The sequence below is a fragment of the Chenopodium album genome, chromosome 11 (assembly GCF_948465745.1).
Source record: "Chenopodium album chromosome 11, dcCheAlbu1.1, whole genome shotgun sequence".
NCBI lineage: Eukaryota > Viridiplantae > Streptophyta > Magnoliopsida > Caryophyllales > Amaranthaceae > Chenopodium > Chenopodium album.
This window is the reverse complement of record NC_137844.1, coordinates 41,264,806-41,290,659: the sequence shown is the minus strand read 5'-3', so window position 1 is coordinate 41,290,659 and position 25,854 is coordinate 41,264,806. Positions and strand designations below refer to the sequence as shown.

At 37.6% G+C, this 25,854-nt stretch overlaps 1 pseudogene; it reads right to left on the bottom strand.

Annotated features, from left to right (window-relative positions):
- Positions 1–491: 491 nt before the first annotated feature.
- LOC145566619 (ATP synthase subunit alpha, mitochondrial-like) overlaps positions 492–25,854 on the bottom strand; it is a 74,943-nt pseudogene continuing 49,580 nt past the window's right edge.

Here is a 25,854-nt window from a genome sequence, read left to right as displayed (position 1 = left end):
TATTTTTTTTATTATTCATTTTTTTTTTTTTTTTTTTAAAGATTATTTTTTGTTTCCCTCGTTGACAATTTTGATTCTCCCTTTTTATTACCTCTAAATTACTAGAACCTCTAAAATTTTTAAAAATGGGAAAAACTCTACTTTCTCTATCCACTTTAATATAAAGTTTCTTATATCTTGTTAAAAAAAAATGGAGATTTGCTGTTTTTTTTTTTTTTTTTTTTGAAGCTTTTTGACCAATTTTGGTGGATTGTGCAATAAAATTAGCAAATATGATATTAATCGTTCCATATCCCTTACCTTCATATTTTTGTTCATATATTTCATGTTTGATGTTCATATACGTTGTCTTTTAAGTCCATATGTAAGTGTTGTATGAAGTAATAATTTGTGTATAAACTTTATCAAGTATATTATTGGTATGAAATAATAATTAATTTGGATATTATGTATTTCCTTCTTTTGTTGCTTAATATTTAATTATATACCAACTACTGAACACCTTCAAGAAACTTCTTAACATCCCCTAGAAACTTCTGATAAGATACCTAAAGCAACACAAAAGCCCTATAAACTTCTGATAAGCCACCAGGAACACTAAACCAACCTCAAAAACCTCTGAACCCCCTACAAAAACTTCTGAACCCCAGTTACAAACCACTGAACACCCTTCAAAAACATTTTAACCACCTTCAAAAACCTTTGAACCCCAACCGCAAACCAAAACCTCTGAACCCTCTACAAAAACTTCTGAACCCCAACCACAAACCACTAAACACCCTACAAACACCAATGAACCCCAACCACAAACCATTGAACACCCTACAAAAACCTCTGAACCCCTTACAAAAACTTCTGAACCCCAACCACAAACCACTGAACACCCTACAAAAACCTCTGAACCCCCTACAAAAAGTTTTGAACCCCAACCACAAACCACTGAACACTCTACTAAAAGTTTTGAACCCCAACCACAAACTATTGAACACCCAACAAAAAATTCTGAACCCCAACCACAAACCACTGAACACCCTATAGAAACCTCTGAACCCTCTACAAAATCTTCTGAACCCCAACCCCAACCACGAACCGTTGAACACCCTACAAAAACCTCTGAACCCCCTACAAAAACTTCTGAACCCCAACCACAAACCACTGAACACCCTACAAAAACCTTTGAACCCCCTACAAAATCTTCTGAACCCCAACCCCAACCACGAACCATTGAACACCCTACAAAAACCTCTGAACCCCCTACAAAAACTTCTGAACCCCAACCACAAACCACTGAACACCCTACAAAACCTTTGAACCCCTTACAAAATCTTCTGAACCCCAACCACAAACCACTGAATACCCTTCAAAAACTTCTGCACCTGAAGACACTGCTCAAAATGCTGCTTAACCTTCAGAATTTCCTTATAAACAACTTCATACGTTCTAACTGGAATAAACAAACACAGTTCATAATAACCAGAACTGAAGTTCAAAAATAAAACAACAAAGTTCAAATACAGGAAAAATGTTCATAATTACGTTTACAATTATTTGCTAAAAAGCATATATACATACTCAGAGAATTATGTAAAACGGAAAGGTTCATTAAAGTAACCTAAATGTTCATAAAAATAGAAACAATGTTCATAATATGATACTGCTAATAACAATTTTTATAATAAATACAATAGAAAAGGCGTTACTCGAATTATATGAACAAAATGTTCAAAAACATGATATAAACAAATACATATTAAAGCACCAATTCAACAATTAAATTATAAATGAAACTGAAAATCATCAAAAAATAAGCAATTAAAATCAAAAATCAAATTCAACATACTTTCAGCAGCTTAATTAACATTAAATCTCAAATTAATCAATAAATACCCAAGTTGGGGTATTGGAAAAATCACTTGAGTAAGAGTTGGAAAAGGCATCACTAGTAGTGAAAACCTTTGAACTCAAGAGTTGAAAAAGGCATCACCATTGTGAAAACCTTTGAACTCAATTACTTGGGTTTTCGGTCGGGCCTTGCTAACTCCAAGGCATTGGACCTAATCGGTGTTCGAGTTGTGGGTGGACTTCCGTTGGAGGTCGTCATATTTTCGAGGCTAGCTTTCGAAGTAAGAGCCCCTCGAGGTCGGGCGAAGCACGCGTCAAAGATATAATTATTATCTTAATCTTGTCATTAAGTTAATTATGTTTATGGTTTTATTTATTGCGAGTGCGGTCTTGGTTTTGGGTTTGTTTTCGCGGTGAGTCGGACTCACCAAACCCCAACAGCGATATCGGAGCCTCGCTTATTTATTTTTAAAATCATATTATTTTTCAAAGTGTTTTATGGCTTAATTTTTCTGGTTTTAAGTTGCTAATTAGATAAGTAGCTCGTTTTATCCATTTTAACCTCGTATTAGAGCTGACTTCAGCTCTCGAATCCAGATTTCGACCCAAAAATAGTGAATTTTGGGTGGAAAAGGCGTTCTGGAAATAGCGCAGCACATGGCTGCTGTCGTGCGGTGGTGTGTGCGAGCATTTTGAGTGCGTGGCTTAGTGCGGCAGGGGTGTGCGTGTGGGCTGTGCTGCGAGCTTGCGGCATCGTGCGCATAGCTAGCAAGCTTGTGCGGCATCGTGGCTTGTGTTCTTGCACGCCCCGTAGAAGAGTCGACGCGTATGCGGTATTCTAAGCTATGGGTGTGACGCTTAGCATGGGTCACGGCTATGCGCACCTCTCGCTTAATTAGCACATATACCCCAGTTTTAAGGCGATGTTATTTTGCATTTTAGCCATTTATTTATTTTAATTAATCTTGTGTATTTTAATTAAAATTTTGGAGGCTAGGCCTCGGTTTTGAGCGGCGTTGGCAAAATTTAATTTTGGCAAATTTTGGGCTTAATTAATTGGATTAATTAAGTTGGATGCGGAATTTAGTGGGAGTTTCAAATATTAATTGCGCTTATTTACATAATCAGTTAAAACAACTTTGACTAGTTTTAATTAGGCGTGTTAATTTTATTAACCACCTAGATTAGTTACTAGTTATCGCGTGTTTATGCATTGTTACTTGTTTTATCGTTGTAAAATGCATGGGCCATTCACAAATAGTGAATGGATGAATGAAATATATGTTCTCTCACAGGTTTAATAAAATGGCAACTAGTGGGGACCGATTAGGATAGAAAATACGGACTGCGATCCGTGATGTATTTTTGTAAATCTAAATACGGTTTGCGTACCGTTAAGTATTTTTGTACCTTAATATTTAGATTAGTCCTAATCGTAGATACTAGTAGTTGCATAATTTTGGTCAAGTCTTGAAGATAGAGGTTCTTGGAAGACAAAGCCATGAAGTTGCAAAAGAAGACCTTTTGAAGACTTGAAGAATTCAAGGGGTCATGGTAGTTGCCAAATATGCATCAAATGCTTATACCTTACATATTTATGATCATCTATATGAATTATATGTTAGATGCGTGTTTAGGATTTCGAATGTTGTGATGATTAATTAAGTTCACTTAAATCAACCAACATAGAAACCCTAGGTCCCTAAAATATTGAGTAAAATTGCCATTCCAAAACAACAATTATTGACCTATTGAGAGTAGTGATGGGCTACGCCAAAGCGAGGCATCACTATTACTCCCTAGACTCATAAGGCATATCGGGTATGCAAGTTGGTTTTGGTTGTACTCAACGATATGAGTGATGGAGTCCTAACATGTCGTGGAAAAGTGAATAAATTGTTGAGAGAGCATTAGATGCGACGATTTATTCAACCAAGAGTGGCTTGGAGCCATTAGCAAAGTGTTGCTTACCTTGGGAGATTGAGTGCTAAGACAAGCCAAAGCATGCTTAGTCACTCTTTGTTTCCTTGGATCTTGGAATCGACTTATTTTCACAAAAATAGGGACAATTTTATGTGTAAATAAGACGTTAAATAAGTTTGAAATATGCATGAATTAAATACAATCTTATTTAAGTATTATGAATAATTTTTCATTAAAATTCTTTCAATTGTAGAATCGTGTCTTCAAGTAACTCAAACAACCAGTTTTCATTACGCTTAATTCTCGACAAGGAGAAGTTGAGTGGGCCAAATTTTCTTGATTGGCAAAGAAATTTGCGAATTGTTCTCATGCAAGAGCAAAAGGAATATGTCCTTGATGAGGAAATGCCCGACGCTCCTAATGAGGAGGTGACTCAGGTTGCCCTAAACCGATGGCAAAGTGCCAATCGGGATGTCAAATGCATCATGTTGGCCACCATGTCTCCCGAGCTTCAAAAGACTTTCTTTGAGAAGGAGACGACTTTTGAGATCATTTCTGAGCTGCAGAATATGTTCCAAGAGTAGGCCCGAACTGAGAGGTTTGAAACCCACAGACAGATCCTTGAGAGCAAGCTCAAGAGAGGAGAATCAGTCAGCCCACATGTACTCAAGATGATAGGATTATTTGAGAACATGGGAAGGCTTGATGCAGGGTATTCAACCGAGATGGAAATTGACATCATTCTCCACTCGCAGCACAAAGGCTATGATCAGTTCAAGATGAACTATAATATGCACAGCATGGAGAAAACCCTCACTGAGCTTCATGGTATGTTGAAGCAAGCCGAGCAAACGCTCAAGGATGAGGGAAAACATGATATGCTCATGGTCAAAAAGGGCAAGCCGTTCAAACGCACGGGCAAAAAGAAGAAAGGCTTCAAGGGGAAAGGTAAGAAGAACTTTCCGCCTAAGTCGAAAGCTACCAAGGACAACAAGGAAAAGAAGGTAGCATCTTCTAAATCTGATTCCGAATGCTTCTATTGTAAGAAGAAGGGACATTGGAAGAGAGATTGCCTCAAATTCAAGGAAGATAAAAAGAACGGAACTGTTGCTTCTGAATCAGGTATATTCGTTATAGACTTAAACTTCACTAGCTCAACATCATGGGTATTAGATACCGGATGTGGCTCACACCTTTGTTCCAATTCTCAGGGTCTAAGGAACGTTAGGAAGCTAGTGAAGGGAGAGGTTGAACTTCGGGTCGGCAATGGAGCTTGAATTGCAGCCGTATCCGTAGGAACTCTCAGTTTGTCTTTGCCCTCTGGGCTTGTTTTGGAACTTGAAAGTTGTTACTATGTTCCCAACATTACCAAAAACATTATTTCAATTTCGGCGTTGGACGCCAAGGGTTTTGAATTCCGAGTAAAAGACAATGAATGTTCGTTTTATCTCGATAATGTTTTATATGGTATTGCATATTCTGAAAATGGTCTTTATGTGCTTTATTTAGACAAACAAGTTTATAATGTGAATAATACCACCAAAAGAGCTAAGACCATGGAGTCAAATCAAACTTACTTGTGGCATTGTCGTCTTGGCCACATTAACATCAAACGCATCAAGAAGCTTCTACAAGAAGGCGTTCTTGACTCTTCCAATTTAGAATCTTTTGAGAATTGCGAAAGATGTTTATTGGGCAAGATGATAAAGCAGCCATTCTCCAAGTTGGGAGAAAGGGCCGGTGACTTATTAGGTCTAATACATACCGATGTATGTGGACCAATGAGCTCCGCCACAAGAAATGGACATCGATATTTCATCACCTTCACAGACGATTATAGTAGATATGGCTATGTCTACCTCATGTCGCATAAATCTGAATCGTTTGACAAGTTCAAAGAATTTCAGAGTGAAGTGGAAAATCAGCTTGGCAAGAAAATCAAAGCCCTTCGATCGGATCGAGGTGGTGAATACTTGAGCTAAGAATTCGATGACCATCTGAAAGATCATGCCATACTTTCAGAATTGACACCTCCAGGAACTCCACAATGGAACGGAGTATCCGAACGGAGAAATCGAACCTTGTTAGACATGGTACGATCAACCATGGGTCTTAGTGATCTTCCTATCTCTTTCTGGGGACACGCACTTTTAACTGCGGCACTAACACTGAACCGTGCTCCATCGAAAGCTATAGAAAAGACTCCATACGAGTTATGGACAAAGAAACCTCCTAGGTTGTCTTTTCTAAAGATATGGGATGCGAAGCATATGTCAAGAAATTGATTTCTGACAAACTTCATCCCAAATCTGATAAGGTTTACTTTATGGGCTACCCAAAAGAAACCAAAGGGTATTACTTCTACAAAAGATCGGAGAACAAAGTGTTTGTTGCTCGCGATGGTGTCTTTTTGGAGAAGGAACACCTTTCCAAAATGACAAGTGGGAGGAAAATTGAACTCGACGAAGTTCGTGAGGATGAGCAACAAAATCAGAATGACAGTCAAAGTGCTCTAATAGCATCTGTTGACAAAAGTCAAAGTGATCAAAATATGCAAAGTCGAACCGACAATGCAAATGCTCAGTCCATTACCCTACGTAGGTCTCAAAGGCCGAGATCTCAACCTGATAGATATCTTGGTTTAGTATTAACCGAGAATCAGGACATCCTGATCATGGATGGAGATGAACCGGCAACCTACAAGTAAGCGATGGCAAGCACCGACTCTGCTAAATGGCAAGAGGCCATGAGATCTGAAATGGATTCCATGTTTGAAAATCAAGTCTGGGACTTGGTTGAGTTACCCGAAGGTTACACACCTATCGGATGTAAGTGGATTTTCAAGTTGAAAACCTACAAAGATGGAAATGTATTCATTTACAAAGCTAGATTGATAGCAAAAGGTTATAGACAAGTTCATGGTATTGATTACGATGAAACCTTTTCTCTAGTTGCAATGCTTAAATCCGTTCGGATCCTCCTAGCGATTGTTGCATATTACAACTATGAAATATGGCAGATGGACGTCAAAATCGCCTTCCTAAATGGTATTTTGGAAGAAACTGTGTATATGACACAGCCTGAAGGTTTTGTCGACCAAAACAACGCTGGAAAGGTATGCAAGCTTAAGAAGCCCATTTATGGATTAAAGTAAGCAAGCAGAAGTTGGAATCTGCGATTCGATGAAGCCATCAGTAAGTTTGGTTTTATCAAGAATCCAGATGAATCTTGTGTTTACAAGAAGGTCAGTGGGAGTGACATCGCCTTCCTAGTCTTATATGTCGATGACATATTACTCATTGGAAACAGTATTCCGTTATTAGAGTCTGTAAAGGCTTGGCTCGGAAAATGTTTTTCAATGAAAGACTTGGGAGAGGCTCAGTACATACTAGGCATCAAGATTTATAGGGATAGATCGAAAAGGATGATAGGATTGAGTCAAAGTACTTATATTGATAAGGTACTAACTCGATTCGGCATGGAAGGAGCCAAGAGAGGCCACCTACCCATGTCGCATGGCATAACCCTAAGCAAGAATCAGTGTCCAAAGACACCTGATGAGCGAGAAAGGATGAATCAGATTCCATATGCTTCGCTTATTGGATCGATCATGTATGCCATGATATGTACTAGGCCAGATGTATCGTATGCCTTGAGCGCTACGAGCCGATACCAATCAGACCTAGGAGAGGCGCATTGGACTGCGGCCAAGAATATCCTAAAGTACCTAAAAAGGAACAAGGATAAATTCCTGGTCTATGGTGGCAGAGATGAATTAGTTGTTGAGGGTTATACCGACGTAAGCTTCCAGACAGACAGAGACGACTTCAAGTCACAATCTGGGTACATATTTTGTCTCAATGGAGGAGTGTTTAGTTGGAAGAGTGCTAAGAAAAGCACAACTGCAGATTCTACAACTAAAGCCGAATACTTGGCAGCATCTAAGGCAACTAAGGAGGCAGTTTGGATTCGCAAGTTCATTGGTGAACTTGGTGTTGTACCCTCCATCGAGGGACCAATAGACCTCTATTGTGACAACCATGGAGCTATTGCTCAGGCCAGAGAGCCAAGAGAACATCAGAAGGTCAAACATGTCAAGCGGCGGTTTCACATGATTCGGGAATGGAAATCAGAAGGTGAAATCTGAATTTGTAAAGTTGGAACGGATGACAATGTAGCCGATCCACTAACTAAACCTTTGCCTCAAATGAAGCACAACAAGCATGTTGAGGCAATGGGAATTAGGCACATCGAAGATTGGCTTTGATTTCCTTATTTTAGTGTTTTAATTAATTTTGGACAACTTTAATGTAAAGCACTATGATGAACCATTCAGTTTTGGAGTAATTAAATTTTTCATGCGATTTAAATCACTCCATTGGCTATTTAATTGTGGTTTAAAATTAAATAATGAGTCCATTCAATTCTGGGAATATTCAAAATAGGGTATCAAGACCAGTCTTGGTAAGGAAACACCTATTAAGTGAACATTGAATATTATAATAGAAATTTATCCCTAATCGAAGTCATTTAAACGATGGACGATTAATGACCATTTCAGATTAGTGTGTAGTTTGATTTATAGCACCGTTTCTTGTGCTACAAGGACATGATCTTCATGAATCATTTGCACAGGTATTAGTTTAGAACCATACTGGATCGACCTGTGAGAATACTTTAAGAGATTAAAAATCGTCATAAGTATACTTCTCATTATTGCTATCGGAACCTTTTTCCTCGACCATGAGTATTGTGAGTTTTTTTGTTTGAGTACTAGTCCGCTTTGATGATTGTCAAACGTCTGCCGTAACAGGGGATTATAACGGCATCACTCGGACGGGTAGGTCCTCTTAGTAAGAGAAGCTACATTACAAAACTGGAAATGTCCTCCTATTAAATATAGGGAAGATGTCTTTGTTGTTTACAAGGCCTCTCGTAGAGCGAGACTGTAAAATGCATGGTCGTGCTTGGATGGATTTTAGAAATCATCTGTTTATTGACAGACGGACTCGGAATCGAGAAACACTTCTGGACGTAATAAGGATGACAAATTAATCTTACCTTATAGTTCATGAAGAGGCATTAAGTGACATAGGAAAAGGGCTATACACTAAAAGCACACTTGCCCGGAAGGACAAGTGGGAGATTGAAAGGAATAGTGTCCTTCGAACAAGTGTATTATTCCGATAGGGGGTTCGGAATTATTAGAAAGCTAATTTTTCAGTGAGGTCAAGTGATCGGAATGCCTGGGTGGAGGCCGTTTCCGATCAGTAATATTAATGCATAATTAATATTACAGCTTAATCTTGACTGAACCCTTCGGGTCACACCTAAGCAACTAACGAGCCGAAGCGACGAATTAATTAGGAATTAATTAATAAGTCGACCGAATAATTAATATTTAGACGTCGGAAATTCGAGCTTGGAGCGTCAAAACCGAGCGTCGGAAGTCGAGTAAAAAATAGGACAATGGGCTAATGTGAAGTATGTGACTTAAGTCCCACATCGGTCATATGGGGGGCTGATGTGGGATTTATATAGGACAATGGGCTCTCCTCCCCTTGAGCCACCCCAAGAACTAGCTTAAGGGAAAGAGAGCCATTATCCTATATAAATCCCACATCAACCCCCCATATGACTGCAGGGAATATTTCAAGCATCCCAAACTTGAACCCCACTGTGGTCATGCACTTAAGCATGGTGGCGTCCAAAGGGAAAGAAGGTAGAGTAAAAGAGTCGTCAACAAGTTTTAGGAACTTGTAAACCGTTCACGAGGTGAAGGTTACACCCCATTCACGATCCATGAGATCGCTAACTCCATAGTGGTCTGGAACCATGACTGGATGTTTGGGGATGATGGTACGAATCCAACTTAAAAGAGATTGAACCCGCCCTAAAATAGGCCTCTACTTTATTCTTATAATTTTCATGTGCGCTTTCTGACTAACATACATCCATTAGGTTAGCCCTAAACCTGTTTAATCTATGTTGGTTGATTATTAATGCACAAATAAATCTATTATTGGCGATCACTTGAATTAAAATCATATTAACCTAAATCAAATTATTAATTATCTTATTAGGCGTGATTTTAAGTACAAATTCCCTTCAAACCTGCAGAAAAGGCGTGATCAAGCAATAACGATTATATATCAAGCAACAATAATAATTATCCCAATAATCATCATCATAATCTCATCAATAAAGCATAATAACAATAGCAAACTCCTAGGCATGATACTAACATGATTAATAACAAACCCTAGCATGTCACTAAACATTAAAGATCAAAGCTTTATCCCTGACATGATACTAACATGATAGAAGAAATAGGAAGCAACCTAAACATGATACTAGAGAGCAATAGAAACATCCTAGCATGATACTAGTGACATACATGATATTAGAAATATTAAATTATATCCTAAACATGATACTAGGAATATTAAAACAATCTAAACATGCTTTCTACATCAAAAGAATAATTCTAATCACTTACTTTGATGCCTCGTACTTCTTTCTAACAAAAGAATACATAAGTTAGTAACTTCAATAAAAGTAATAGGAATTAAAGAATTAAATCAAAGAGATATTGTTAGAAATTGGACTTGGGTCCAAACCCTCAGAAATTATCAACCTTTCACGTCTAGGGCAAAGGCAACTTCGAGCTTGGCTAGGTGTGTCAAAGTCTTGTGAATGCGGTATTGTGTTTTTGTGAAAAGAGGATTTGTGGAAAAGAATTAAGAGAGAGAAGAAAGCTTTTAGCTTAGAGAGAGAAAGAAGATGATTGTTGGCGAATTGAAAACGGGGAAAAACGACCCTATTTATAGAGAAAATAGTCCCGAAATCGACCAGAAAAGATCGAATTTTAGTCGGAGTAAAACTGGTCACCATCGTGATGCGACAGTGTCCACCGCGAGGCGATGGACCCCATTGCGACACGATGGAGCTGTCGTTTGGTGATGGTCAACGCGTTTTCTTATTTTTGTACGAAGTCCTTAATCTGATTAAATTTGATTAATTACGGTCCGTACTTATCTTTTAAAACCGATTTCAATCTTTTGAAAACACTTGTTTTATCCAAAATAAATTCTTTATTTTCTGAAAATATAATTATTAATCCTAAATCCACAAGAATTTAAAAGAACCTTCAAGATTACTCTAGAAAATTAAAGTAAATTCTAATAACTTTAGGAATGATAATGAATAGGCCCTCCTCTAGATCATTGGGTCGCATATAAAAACCATTTCGGGCCCAGTTTAGTATTTTAGTCATAACTTCCTCATTATTCATCAGAATTGGGCTTATAATATATCGTTTGAAAGCTCTTTTCGAGCCCAATCCAACTACACTATTATTGGTCCCTTATCATGGACCAAACTAGACTGGACTAGACATTTTCATTAACAGGATACGAAAAGAAATATTTTTGAAAACAAAAAGAAATATTTTATTAAAACGGACGCATTCACGAGCCTCTTTCACATTTCACCTCGTTCGATAATCATTGACGTGAAAGGTACTCATCACTGGGTTTGGTTTTGGGGAGACACAATCAGGTCCTTGTTGGTCACGGCAACGTTTGGTCACGACCATGTTTGGTCACGGCTGGCTTCTTCCAAGCCACCAACTCCGTGGGGTACTACTCTAAACTTGGCTCATGTGATACCATTGATATAGGACAATAAGAGAGCCGCCCCAAAAGCTAGCTCAAGGGGAGTAGAGCCCATAGTCCTATATAAATACCACATCAGCCCCCATATGATTGATGTAGGACTCAAGTCCCATACCTTGCAATGGACAGTCCTATAACAATAGGTAATTATAGTTTTATTTAAGAGAAAAAAAAATAGAGTGTAGAATTGAGGATTGAGGATTTGGAGGACGAATACGATAAAAGAACGCATAATTTTTATTATGTAGCTATTATAATATACACTCTTCGTGTTTTAATAAGTATTACACTTTCACCGACATGTAGTTTTAGGTAATATATAATTGACTTATATAAATTAAGAGGTGAGTGGTGTAGTTGGAGTATTAAAAAGTTGTAAAAGAAAAATAGTGGGTTAATAATTTATTGAAAATTATTGAAGTGAGATGAAAAGTAATAATAATATAAAAAAGGTAGTAGTGGGTTTGGGTGGAACCACGAATTAAAAGAACGAAGAAAGATATAATATTAAAATGAAGCTTTTTGCTAAAATAGGAAGTAAACATTTATTAAAACACGACCGCTTTTGGTAAATGTAACATTTATTAAAATACGGAAGGAGTAGATTAGATAATTAGAGATATTTAACCTTGGAAGAAACATGTTCAAAGTAATTAAAGGATCTGTTCACTTCACCTTATTTTTGTTGAATTGAAATTCTTTTTACTAAACTGAAATTATGTTTACTAGAAATAAATAATTTTTACTAAATTGAAATTAATCTTACTAAATTGAAATTACTTTTGCTGAATTGAACTTATTTTTACCCCTTTTTTTTTTTTTTTTTTTTTGAGGTTAATTGAACATGGCTTACAAGGGTTAATTGACTTCACTTAAGTTTTGTAAAAGTTTTTAGGCTTCGTTCTCTTAACCTTAGCTTATTTTTGCTGAATTAAAATTTCTTTTTCTCATACTAAATTATTTTATTTGCTGAACTTATTTTTTTTTTTTTATTAATTCTCTATTATATTTATTCTTTATATTGGCCCCTATTCTCTTCACCTTTAAAAAATAAAATTTACTAAAAAAAATAATAATTTTATTTTAGTAAAAGTAAGTTTAATTTAGTAAAAATAATTTTGGTTCAACAAAAATAATTATTAATCAATAATAATCAGTAACTTTAAAGAAAAATATAAAATAGAATCAGTAAAACTAATTTCATTTCGTAAAAATAATTTTAGTTTAGTAAAATTAATTTCAGTTCTGTAAAAATATTTTATGTTCATCAAAAATAATTTTTATTCAATAAATTTTTTTTGAGTTCAACAAAAACAAGGAGCATATATAGAACAAGCCTTGCTAATTTTTACTAATTAAACTTATTTATTTTTTTTGTTAAAATGAAATTATCTTTATTGAACTTAAAATATTTTATTGATGAATAATATTAATTTAATAAGGTGAAGAAAATATGGCCTTGCAAACTTTTATTTAATTAGTTGAAATTATTTTTAGTGAACGTAAAGTATTTTTATTGAATGTACTTTTAAAAAGGTAAAAGAATATTGTTCTAAGACCCTATTCATTTCACCTTATTTTTGCTGAATTCAATTTAGTTTAATGAATTGAAATAATTTTTGCTTAATTGAAATTCTTTTACTGATTTTTCATTATATTTATTCTTTGAAATTAGTGTTTTTTTTACTCAACTTAACTTATTTTTACTGAATTGAACTTGTTTTTATAGAATTGAAACTATTTTTACTGAAATTTTTTTTTTTTTATTGTGAATTGAACTAGACCTAACTATATTAAGTATAGGCCTAGACTAAACCACACCCGGTATTTAGCGGGTAACGCCCGTATGTTTATATGAACTCCCTTAAGTAATCCTTTCTTAAATAACTCTTCAATCTTCACTCTCTTACTTTCACTTTTACTTTTCTCTCTCTTCACCTTAAGAATTTCAATCACAACCACCACCAAGCAAACCACCACAATTCTGTCACGACAAAGCAAAGCCACTACAATTTCGATACCACCAAGGCTTGCGACCGGCTATAAGGGACGATGTCAAGAAATCGAAAAGGTAATGGGGTGGCGATCAGGTACTTGTTTTACTTTTTTTGTTTTTTTTCATTTCAGTTGTTCTAGACGAACGCTTGAAATTTTAGAATGATCCATGGAAGGAACACCTAAAATTTTAGAATGGTCTAGAAAATCTCCTCCGGAACATTATAAAATTTCAGGCATTTCACCCAGGACAATCTAAAATTTCAGGCGTTTCCCCCCTGAACGCCTGAAATTTTAGAATGTTCCATGGGTGATTCTAAGATTTAGGTGTTCCTTCTACAGTTTTATGATTGAATAAAAAAAAGACAAAAATTCAGAGCACTCACCGACTCCGTATGCTCCAACGACCTCTCCAGTGGCGTCGTTGCTTCCTTAAACTTGTCCATTCACCGTTTGCATGAATTGGTGAAGAGTAAAGCAATTTTTTTAAAATTCATTTGACATGGTGGATGTTCGTAGGTGATGGTTGTTAGGTGGGTAGTTGGGTAACAAGTTAGAGAGTGGTTAAAGAAAGTGAAAGTGGAATAAGGTACATTTTATATGGGGGTATGTTTGTAAAGTCATGTTAAAATACGGGCGTTACCCGGTAAATACCGGATGTGGTTTAGCAATTCACTAAATGTATTACCCCATTACCAAGTTTCACACAATATTATACTCCATATTTTAAATCGATGTGTCTAAAATTTGACTCATCTGTCAATTCGCGTGAACTAAATAGGAATTGAAGGAGTATATAGCACTCTGTACTTAGTGTTACATTATGCTTTTATTGATTTCTAATATCAAGTATGATTATGATGATGCTTCCTATTTCTTTCTTAATATCATGTTAGTATCATGCTAGGGCTAAAGCTTTGATCTTTAATGCTTAGTGACATGCTAGGGTTTGTTATTAATCTTGTTAGTATCATGCCTAGGATCTTGCTAATATTGTTATGCTTTGAGATTGAGAATATTATTATTGTGATGATGATTATTATGTTTCTTGATATTATAATATTGTTATTACTTGATCACGCCTTTTATGCATGTTTAAAGGGAATTTGTACTTGTAATCACGCTTAATAAGATAATTAATAATCTTATTTAGGGTTAATATGATTATAATTCAAGTGATCACCAATAATAGTTTTGTTTGTACATTATATTCAACCAACATATATTAAATAGGTTTAGGATTAATCTATTAATTGCATGTTAGTCAGAAAGCGCACATGAATACGAGAAGAATAAAGTAGAGGCCTATTTAGGGCAGGTTCAATCTCTTTTAGGTTGGATTTGTACCTTCATCCCCGAACTTCCAGTCATGGTTCCAGAAGTATTGGAGTTAACGATCTCTTGGATCGTTAAGGGGTGTAATCTTCACCCTGTGAACGGTTTACAAGTTTCTAAAACTTGTTGGCGACTCTTTTGCTCTAGCTTCCTTCCCATTGGACGCCACCATGCTTAAGTGTATGATCACAGTGGGGCTCAAGTGTGGGATGATTGAAATATTCCCTACAGTTTTTTGGCGACTCCACTGGGGAGGATTTCTATTTTAATTCCTAAAATTTATTTTGGCAATGATTTAGAATGAGTGGAGAGACTCGAAAAGTTCTAAGTATTTCATGTGCATAATTTTGATTGACATTATTGGCATAAGCATAAAAAGGTCCTCATTGGAAAGACCATCCGAAATGAGTAAAAAAATAGGATTTTTACACGTAGGAATTTAGGGAAATATCTTTCACAACTAAAATCGAAATAATGCTACGAAAAAAACTGGAAAATTCAAGAATAGAAAGCTGTTGAGGCATGTAGGAATTAACGCTGAGAAAACAGCGTCAGCGTCAAACTACGGCGCTGTCGCCTGGCGACAGTGCCAGCGTCAGGCGACGACGCTATTTTCTCGCGCCAAATTCTTCCACTACCGAGCCAGAAATCTACCTTCTTGTTTCGACTAGTTTTCTAGTACTGTTTGCTCGGTTTTACTTCCTGATTGAGTTTTTCCCTTTTTTCTGAAGCCCATATGTGTTCTACATATGGACATAACCCTATGGGAATTCATGCTCCATCTACCCAATCGAACGCCCCTGGAAACGAAGGGTACATCCAAGATTGTTGAATTCACCAAACCATGGAAGCGAGTTTAACTCGCGAGGTCCCATCCACACGCGCCAACCCTTTCAAAGGTAAGGCTTCCGCGCGGTGCATCCAGACTCATAACCATGGACCCTCTTTGACTAACTCATATCCATATCCTGAACTTTAGAGAACTAGAGCCATGGTTAGGTGGCACACTCATTGCATCATATCGTGACTATATGACTACTTGTGCATTATTTGTTGTGAATATTTTATATGTGTTTCCCCTAACCGTTTTTTTGACTTGTGTATGAGTTAAATAAATAAATTAATGACTAAAGGACTTTGCTAACTTAATTAATTAATTAATTAATTAATAAATTATTAAAGTCTAATAAATTGATCAAACGTGACTTAGTACGACTTTTAGGCGTGTCACTTTAGAGAAAAATACTCGAAACAGTCCCAGATCGATGTTTCAGAATGGTGCAGAGATTTGGACTGTGGCGCCACGTGCTAGAGATTAGCGCCAAGCGACGATCTCGTCGTCTAGCGCTGACCCTTAGCGGCTGGCGTCGGTACTGTCATTTGACAACATCTTGTATTTTTGCTCGAGTCTTCACGACGAGTCAGTCTAATCAATTGACTAAAATGGTTTAATCGATTTATTAATGGAAATAATCATCTTCAGTCCTTAATTGAGTGAGTCTAGGCACATAGTCCCATGGTCTCACACAAGAGTCAAAGTATGTCATTCACATTCACCACTAAAGCACACACCTAATATGTCATATTTTGACCATGTCTAGAGAGTCTCGTATGCGCGTCCTTTCCGTCATTTGAGTTGGGGGTCCACTTTATTCCTAAATTCTTCTATATATTCCCATATACATCATTTTTTCACTCTCTACATACTTTTTCTTACCTATATTTCTCCCCTTTCTTCCATGATCTCTTCCCATCTATTGCATGTTGAATAGAGCTTGAGTCAAAAATGAAAAACTTATCCATAATTTCCCTTCCCACAACACTTGGTTAAGGAGAGAAGGGCGCTTAATCAAGGGCAATACATTCGTTCAAATACTCCTTTCTGATAAACCCATCACTCGGAAAAGAAAAGCTAAGAAGATCATGGCGTCTCAAGAAGAAGTTAATGAACTCAAGAAGGACGTGGCCAACCTAACTGAATTGATGAAGAGTATAACTCTTCAAGTCAATGACCCTGTGAGGCAAAACCAAATGGAGCTCATGCAAGAAAGCTTGAGTAAAATATCCAGTGACTACAGATTCAAGGGCATTAGCTTGCAAGGGGTCTCGGTGGACAAGGAACTTCTTCCGCAGAAGTTCAATACCAGTGTCATCCCTAAGTTCAAGGCAACAGATAACCCTTATTTCCACTTAAGAGCGTTTGAGACAATAATGAACATTAAGGGGATAGATAAGAAAATTTTTCATACATTGTTTTCTTTATCACTCGAAATTGTGTGTCAACAATGGTTCTTTTCCCTTGACAAGAGAAAACCTCAACTTGGGATGCCATTGTAAATGCTTTCATTGGTAGATATAAGTGTAATATTCAAGTTGAAACAGACCATAGACAACTTGAGATGCTAAAGAAAAAGGAAAATGAAGGGTTCACTTCTTTCTTCAACAAATGGAGGGAAACTTCCGCTAATATGGTCGAGGTCCCTACTGAAAAGGAGTATGTAAGGATATTCATCAGGAACCTTCAAGACAAGTATTCGAAGCATTTAAAATATCAACATAACTTGAATACTTTCAAAGCCGTCTATGACATAGGTATTGAAATCGAAGATGACCTTGAGAAGTAAAAAGCTACTAACAATAGCAACAACAGTGGCTGGAAAGGAAAGAAGAACGACAATACTTCTTCTTTCGAAAACGCCCACTCTAGTAACAATGTTAGTACCTTTGATCTCAATGAAGTCTTAGCCATGGAAAATTAAGGGTCTAAAAAGCAACTAAGGAAAGATTTTACTCCTATTAGGATGAGCTATGATACTGCCTTCGATCGACTCCATGCCAAGGGACTCATTACTCCTATTGGACCTATTCAAGATCGCGCACCTGAGAAGAGATTGCTTAGTTGGAACCCGGATGCACATTGCAAGTACCATCAAGGTAGGGGTCATACTACTGAGAGCTATTGGAAGCTAAAAGAGGCCATCCAATACTTGATTGATAATAACAAGCTTCCCATACCTCCAACTAGCAAGAAGACCGAGTGATGATAAGAGTGCAAGACACGAGTCGAGCTTCAACGACAAGATTTCGTGACCTCCTTTTCTATTTGTTTTATTCATCCTTTTCCCAATAAGTCTAGCATAGGCACCTTTTATTTTCCTTAGATCTTATTTTGTAGGTTTTTTCCTTTTTACCTTTTAATAAAATGAGCATTTCTTTTCTTGCACATGATTATCGCACTGCATTGCATTAAAAAAAAAAAAATTCATGTCGAACTAAGCACAAGGTATATCAATGATTTGAGGCACCCCTTGTAGTCACATCATATCACCTTTCACCCTTCAAATATGCAATCCTTTCTTGATAAACCATTTTGAGCCTCGTCTAATGATAGACCTTTCTTTCTTCGACCCACATCCACCTAACCTTGGGATGAGATGGTGTGCAATTTATGCAATTTTCAAAGAATAAAAGCTTGAGAGATTTTTCAAAAAAAGCAAATAATAATAAAATTGTACAAAAGGGAAAGTGTTCCAATGTCATTGATATGAACATGTCTTTGATAAGAAACGTCTCAGATTGCGTCTCTTATCGAGTGCTCAGTACCCTGCCTGAGAAACATGAATACCAAGTGAGTGATAGACCGCATGACTGGGATTGCCCACACTTATTAAAATAAAAAAAATGATAAAGCAAAGGAGAAAGAGCAAAATATAAACAAAAGAGAGTTCAAAAGTGAGAAACCTCAAGCATAATAATACAAAGATTCAAAAGCAAGGTTGCACACCTTGGGGCTTAGCTAGGGTCTTGAGCCTTCATTCCCCTTCTTCTTCAACCTTTAGCCTAACCATGTTACAACCCTTAAAATACCTTTTTGAGGTATACACACACTTGTGCGAGGTTCGACTAGAGCTACGTTCGGCCAGATTCCTAACAGATACTTAGGTAACCTCACAATGAGGTGCGGCCGTAATAAAAAATGAATTCATATTCACATTCATGCATGATCATATCAAGGGATCTCCTATGCTCATCCCTATCCATTTAGAGCTAGACTTGGGGGCTTGATCCCTACATTATTAGCTTACCTAGCCTAAGAGTTACCATCATTTGACTCTTCTCAAGATACTTTCTCCATACACTTAGCCTTTGCAGCCTAACTTTAGTATCACTTTCACACACATCACAGATATATGACCAAATAATCCTACCTTTAGGAACCCTTTGTCATAAAGTCTTAGCATAACGTTGAAGCATGCCTTGTCATATCAACATCACTCATTATCATAATCATCATTGTATCACAAAGTATGAAGTGCTTAGCCTCCGTGCCTAAGTTACCCAAATACTTTCATCATCGAGTCAACTATTGAGATAGCTTAGGATTAACTAATCTTTGCACTATGAGATACAACATCAATGCATACATTTGACTAAACTTGTTCAACATGCATCATCAAACACAATACTTGGATTCCTTTTTGCGTATTTCTTTTTCGGGAGAAAGTCGGTACCCTCCACAAAAATGACGGAAATTTTTATTTTTCTGCGTTTTCGAGGCAGCCATGTATGTCAAACAGCTTTCAGTCGAGTCATGACAAGTCATATGTGTTAAAAACACATTAATTATTATGCAATGAGTCAAGCAACACTGAGCCTTAGGTCAACCCCTAAAGAAACGATGAGCAAAGTCCTATATCCAAAATATAAATGCAGGTACAAAAGATTTGAAGCAAAAGGATGCAAATGGCTTAGCAAATAGAGTCGGCCTGATCGCAGTTAGATTGACGATCGACTTGATTGATCGAGCACATTCAGATTTTGATCAAGAACCTCGGATCCTGAAGGATAGGGTTTTCAACAGAGTTTCAAGGCATAGGGAGCTACCACTTCAAAAGAGCAGGTGAGCAAGGACATTCCCAAATTTTTTCAAAAAACGCGAATATAAACGCATGAAATTCTTCCGAGATAAGAGGAGTTTGAGCAAGACTTACAAGGATTGGTGAATTAGAGATGAAGAGCTTTAATTTGCAAAATATTTGAGCAGATTTGGTTGAAAGCAAACGACCAAGTTGAAGATTCAGAGCGAAATCGAGCAACGAACAACAGTAATGGAGAAGAAAGGGGTTTTATTTCGAAACCCGACACCAGAGCCAAACAACGAGTTCGTCGCCAGGCGCTGGCCTTCGTCGCTTGGCGATAGGGTTAACTCCTGGCGACAGTGCGTTCCAGCCTACGCTGGTGCAGCGATAGAAAGTATGGCCCTCATAAATGACTATGTGGACCTTATGCAGCAATTTCGGGTTCCTTGGTACACCAGTTAGCCCCTATAAGAAATTTGACATGATTAAGTAATCGGCTCAATTACAATCACAGTAGGTGATCGATCTGATGAAAGATCGTCTCACTTAGCTTAAAGTGCCTAAACATTGGCTCATCGCAAAAGCACCGACATAATGGTTCATAAACAGCAGAAGGCACCGACATAGTGGTTCATAAGTAGCATAAGGCACCGACATAATGGTTCATAAACAGCAGAAGGCACCGACATAGTGGTTCATAAGCAGCATTGATAGACGACGTTCCCTAGGATATGGAAGGTTGTCAAAAAGCTGAGGATGGCTTCAAGCGAAGTGATCTTCGACAGCATTCCCTAGGATGTGGAAGGTTGTCAAAACCAGAAGGTGATTTCAAGCGAAGTTATCTTCGACAGTGTTCCCTAGCTTGTGGAGAGTTGTCACAAACAACTGAGGATGGCTTCAAGCGAAGTGATCTTCGACGACGTTCGCTAAGATTGAGGAGGTTGTCACCCAGATTTGAGAAGATGGCACGAGATGGGCGGTCTTCGACGACGTTCGCTAAGATTATGGAGGTTGTCACCTAGATTTGACAAGATAGCACGAGATGGGCAGTCTTCGAGAGCGTTCGCTAAGATTGTGGAGGTTGTCACCAAGATTTGAGAAGAACGGTTCATGATGAGACGGTCTTCGACGACATTCTCTATGATTGGGAAGGTTGTCACCATGATTCAAGAAAAAAGCTCGAGATGTAGCAGCATTGATGGACGGCGTTCCCTAGGCTGTGGAAGGTTGTCAGAAAGCTGAGGATGGCTTCAAGCGAAGTGATCTTTGACGGCGTTCCCTAGGATGTGGAAGGTTGTCAGAAAGCTGAGGATGGCTTCAAGCAAAGTGATCTTTGACGGCGTTCCCTAGGATGTGGAAGGTTGTCAGAAAGCTGAGGATGGCTTCAAGCGAAGTGATCTTTGACGGCATTCCCTAGGATGTGGAAGGTTGTCAAAAGTAGGAGGTGATTTCAAGCGAAGTTATCTTCGATCGTGTTCCCTAGCTTGTGGAGGATGGTCACAAAGCGGTAGAAGGTCATTTCAAGCGAAACAATCTTCGATAGTGTTCCCTAGCTTGTGGAAGATTATCACAGCGGAAATTGGAGGCAGTTACAAGCGTAGCGGTCTTCAGGCGGTATCCCCTAGCTTGAGGATGATCGTCACAAATCAGTTACTCCAGAGACGTGTGCTCGACGGTGCAAGATACGTGTTTCTTAACTCTCTTATCTGTTTTAACTAACGCTAGTTCGCAGGTATCGGCGTTATAAGATTGATTTAGGATCGCAAAACGTTCTGAATCATTCTCCGTCCCTATCGCTACTTTGACTTTTGTTTTCGAAACTTGCGTTTCTCCAAACTCAGTCAAAGTGGGGACTTCTGTAGACACCCAAATGTGTATCCCCAAAACCAAACCCAGTGATGAATACCTTTCACGTCATTTGATTATCGAACGAGGTGAAAGTGTGGAAAATCTAGTGATGAGGATGTTTTTATTAAAATATTTCTCTTTCTGTTTTCAAAAAATATTTCTTTTCTTACTCTATTTTATGAAAACTAGCCACTCCAATTTGGTTTGGTCCATAATAAGGGTCCAGTAATAGTGTAGTTGGATTGGGCTTGAAAAGAGTTTTCCAACGATATATTATAAGCCCAATTATGATGAATTATGAGGAAGTTATGGATTAAATTGAATTAGGACCAATGATTTTCAATGTGGCCCAATGATCTAGAGGAGGGCCTATTAATTATTATTCCTGAAGTGATTAGGACTGATTTTTAGTCTTCTAGGAATATCTAGAAGGTTCTTTTTAATTCTAATAACATTAGGATTGCTAATTATATTTTTTAAAAAAATATGTTTTATTTAGAATAAAATATATTAAATCTGATTTTAAAACTGCTTGGGCGCATAATTACCTACAGCCGGTTTGAAAGGTAATTACGCGTGTAAAAGCGCGTTGACTTTTGAACCAGCACGAGACGATAGAGTCGTCGCCAGACGTTGACCTTTGTCGCCTGGCGCTGGCCTTCGTCGTCTGGCATTGGCTCCTGCCGTTTGCGACAGGAGGTATTTTATTCCGAATATGATTTTCTTCGATCCCGTGCTATTTTTTCTATAAATAGGGGGCGTATCTCCCCGTTTTTCAATCATTCACAAACATCTACATCTAAAATCTCCAATTATCTCTTTCTAAAAGCTAGAAGCTTTCTCTCTCTCTCTCTTTTCTTTTTCTAAACCTTCCCTCTCACAAAATTCCTCATTCATTAGATCTAAAAACACCTAGCCAAGTTCGAAGTTGCCTTCGCCCTAGATGTGAAAGGTTTAATTTCTGAGGGTTTGGTCCCAAATCCCTATTTTAATTATTTAATTTAATTGTTTTGTTTATACTTTTCCATGAAGTTACTAACGCGTGTATTGTGTTATTAGAAAGAGGTACGGGGCATCGAAGTAAGTAATTTAATTTCTTAATTGCTTTATTATTATAGAAATCATGCTCAGATTATTCTGTTGATTCCTAGTATCATGTTAGGATGCTTTTATTGCTTTCTAATATCAAGTATGATTATGGTGATGCTTCCTATTTCTTTCTCAATATCATGTTAGTATCATGCTAGGGCTAAAGCTTTGATCTTTAATGCTTAGTGACATGCTAGGGTTTGTTATTAATCTTATTAGTATCATGCCTAGGATCTTGCTAATATTATATGCTTTGAGATTGAGAATATTATTATTATGATGATGATTATTATGTTGCTTGATATTATATTATTGTTATTGCTTGATCACGCCTTTTATGCATGTTTAAAGGGAATTTGTACTTGTAATCACGCTTAATAAGATAATTAATAATCTTGTTTAGGGTTAATATGATTATAATTCAAGTGATCACCAATAGTAGTTTTGTTTGTACATTATATTCAACCAACATATATTAAACAGGTTTAGGATTAATCTATTGATTGCATGTTAGTCAGAAAGCGCACATGAATACGAGAAGAATAAAGTAGAGGCCTATTTAGGGCAAGTTCAATCTCTTTTAGGTTGGATTTGTACCTTCATCCCCGAACTTCCAGTCATGGTTCCAGACCTATTGGAGTTAACGATCTCCTTGATCGTTAAGGGGTGTAACCTTCACTCTGTGAACGGTTTACAAGTTCCTAAAACTTGTTGGCGACTCTTTTGCTCTAGCTTCCTTCCCTTTAGACGCCACCATGCTTAAGTGTATGATCACAGTGGGGCTCAAGTGTGGTATGCTTGAAATATTCCCTACAAATGACCACTCTGCTGAGGGCGTGTAGGTATAATAGGCGGAAGGAGATAAAAATAGAAGAAAGTTGAGTCCCATCTTCTGCGTCTATATAAATAGATTCTGTAAGAATCTCTAGAAGCAAGCCCAAATTCAGATAGGAAGCCAGGGTTCGGTTCAATATTCATGGGGATCCATCCACTTACTTTGGTCGATTAGATCCCTGTATACAAGCCGTACTCGGCTGACTTACTTTCCTCTGCTCTTACTCTCGTACGCGTTCCTGTACACATACACATGTTAGCGTAGGTAGCTGTGTCACGCTATATAATTGAAAGATTCTCCCTCAATTTCATTACCTCCCCTACCCTATGGTGTCCCTTTTGCAAAGAGGTTTGTTTTCAGGGCTTCATTGATTAGTACTTGGGATCTTAGTTCTACATGATGCCGGAATTGGATCTACTATTAAGGATTGTTTAAGGACAACCAATGAAGTCTGCAAAGATGATGAAAGAAGCTTTCGTGAGTGGTTATGCTGGATCTCTCAGCCTGTTCATAGAGTCATCCTTTTCCGAATCTTTCACCATTGTGACCCCACCGGAGAAGGAGGATTCCCACTTCCATAGTTACAGGCATCGTATGAGGTACTGCCTGGTTCTCTTCTACCCTATCAACATGATCGCTGGTAGAGTAGGTCGTTGGGACTACTAACCCTAACCAAATTAGAAATTTATAATACCTAAACTTACACTAAACTAATTAGTGGCAAGTAAAGGGTCGAACCACGAAGACTAAGTGTATCAATCTATGCTAATTAGACTACTAGGATGATCAAGATATAGAGAGAGATTCAACTAAACACTATTTAAAGCAAACAACTAAAACTAGGGAAAGTGGAATCCAATTACATCAATGTGTAGACATCTACTTTTGGCCTCCTGTCCCGACAGGAAGTGCAATGACGATAAATAAAACCATCTTCGTGTTGGATCAAAGTGAAGAATACTTATGGAGAACTGGTTAAGCCACAAAACACAAAAGACTAGCCCAAATTAAAGATAAAAGCCAAAACAAAGGTCAAATCAACTAAACCCGATCATAATTAGGCTTAAGCCCGTACTTAAAACCCAATAATGACGGATTTAGGAGCGCCTAGGTTAAATTTTAGTGCTGCCGCAGAAAAAGCCGCGCGCATCTCAACAAGTCGCGCTGGGCTGCCGCGCGCAGCTAATTCAGTTGTGCGCGAGACCCAACGCAACCTCCAGAGTTGCGGTGCGGAAAATTCAGAATTATACGGAAAATATAAAATCGAATCTTACCATAAAGCCGCGCGCAAGACAATTAGTTGCGCTGCCCATAGCAGCGCAACCTAATCACTTGCGCTAGGATGCCACGCACAACTTATCCTGTTGCGCGCGACACCTGCTGCGGCAGAATGCTCGTAACCCTAAACCTAATCATTCCCTATAAATAAGAGCTTAAACCGAGGCTTAAACAGACAGAGAAAATAACCTAAAAAACTCTGGCAAAATACTTGTGAATTTGTGCAACCTAGCCCCTCTTGTCCTAAACACTCACCCCTTTTGATATTTTGTTACTACGGTGGAGGTTCCCCAACAAGAAGGAGTCCATAAGTATTCTAAACGGAGATCTAGCAAAGAGAAGTGGTAAATACCCGAGCACTTAGTTAATCACATTTATTTTCTTGTTTAAAAGGACCTTAATTAATTAATTAGTGTTGTTTGATCACCTTTAAAATAATTCTACAATAATTCCACGAATCTGCTCGGAACCGGTCGATTCCTGAGCCATTAATCAATTCCACATAGTATATTGCGTTAAATAAAGATTAGAATTGAATTAAATGATTGTTGGTTGATCACTTAAGCCAAGGCGAATATTGTTTATTTTCTTGTCCTTTTCACGAATTTGATTAAATAAAGAATAACGACATTACGATGTAATTCCTACGTGAATTGGTAAGTGTAAATAAAACAACTAACATAGTTTTAGGTATCGCGTTGCATATATTGTTTGGTGATGAAATTGTAAAAAAGGAAGAGCTAGTAGAGGCCGCACTAGGGCTAGGATAACGATTCTCCTCTAAAGGGAACGTTATTTCAGTACCCTCGCTCCCGAACTCATTTTTGGTTTATAGACCAATTTGGGCATGGGTAAACTTATGATTCGTGCTAATTATTCCATGAACTCCACATGGAAGAAAGGCATGAACGAGGTTTATGAGTTTTTCCTAAAACTCATTAGCGACTCCCTACTTGTTTCTTACAAAAAAGCGTAATGATAGAATCAATTCTAATTCAAGGTCCCCCAAACAGTCAGGAATTCAAATCCTACTGCACCCTAACAAGTGTAAAGTCCTAGGCTTTTTAAGGGCCATGGGCATTTAAGGAGAGGACCCCTTACGATGGGAACCCCCTCCTTACACAATGCACTCAACAACAGCATTGCAATTAGATGAAAATGACCTCAATTAGGA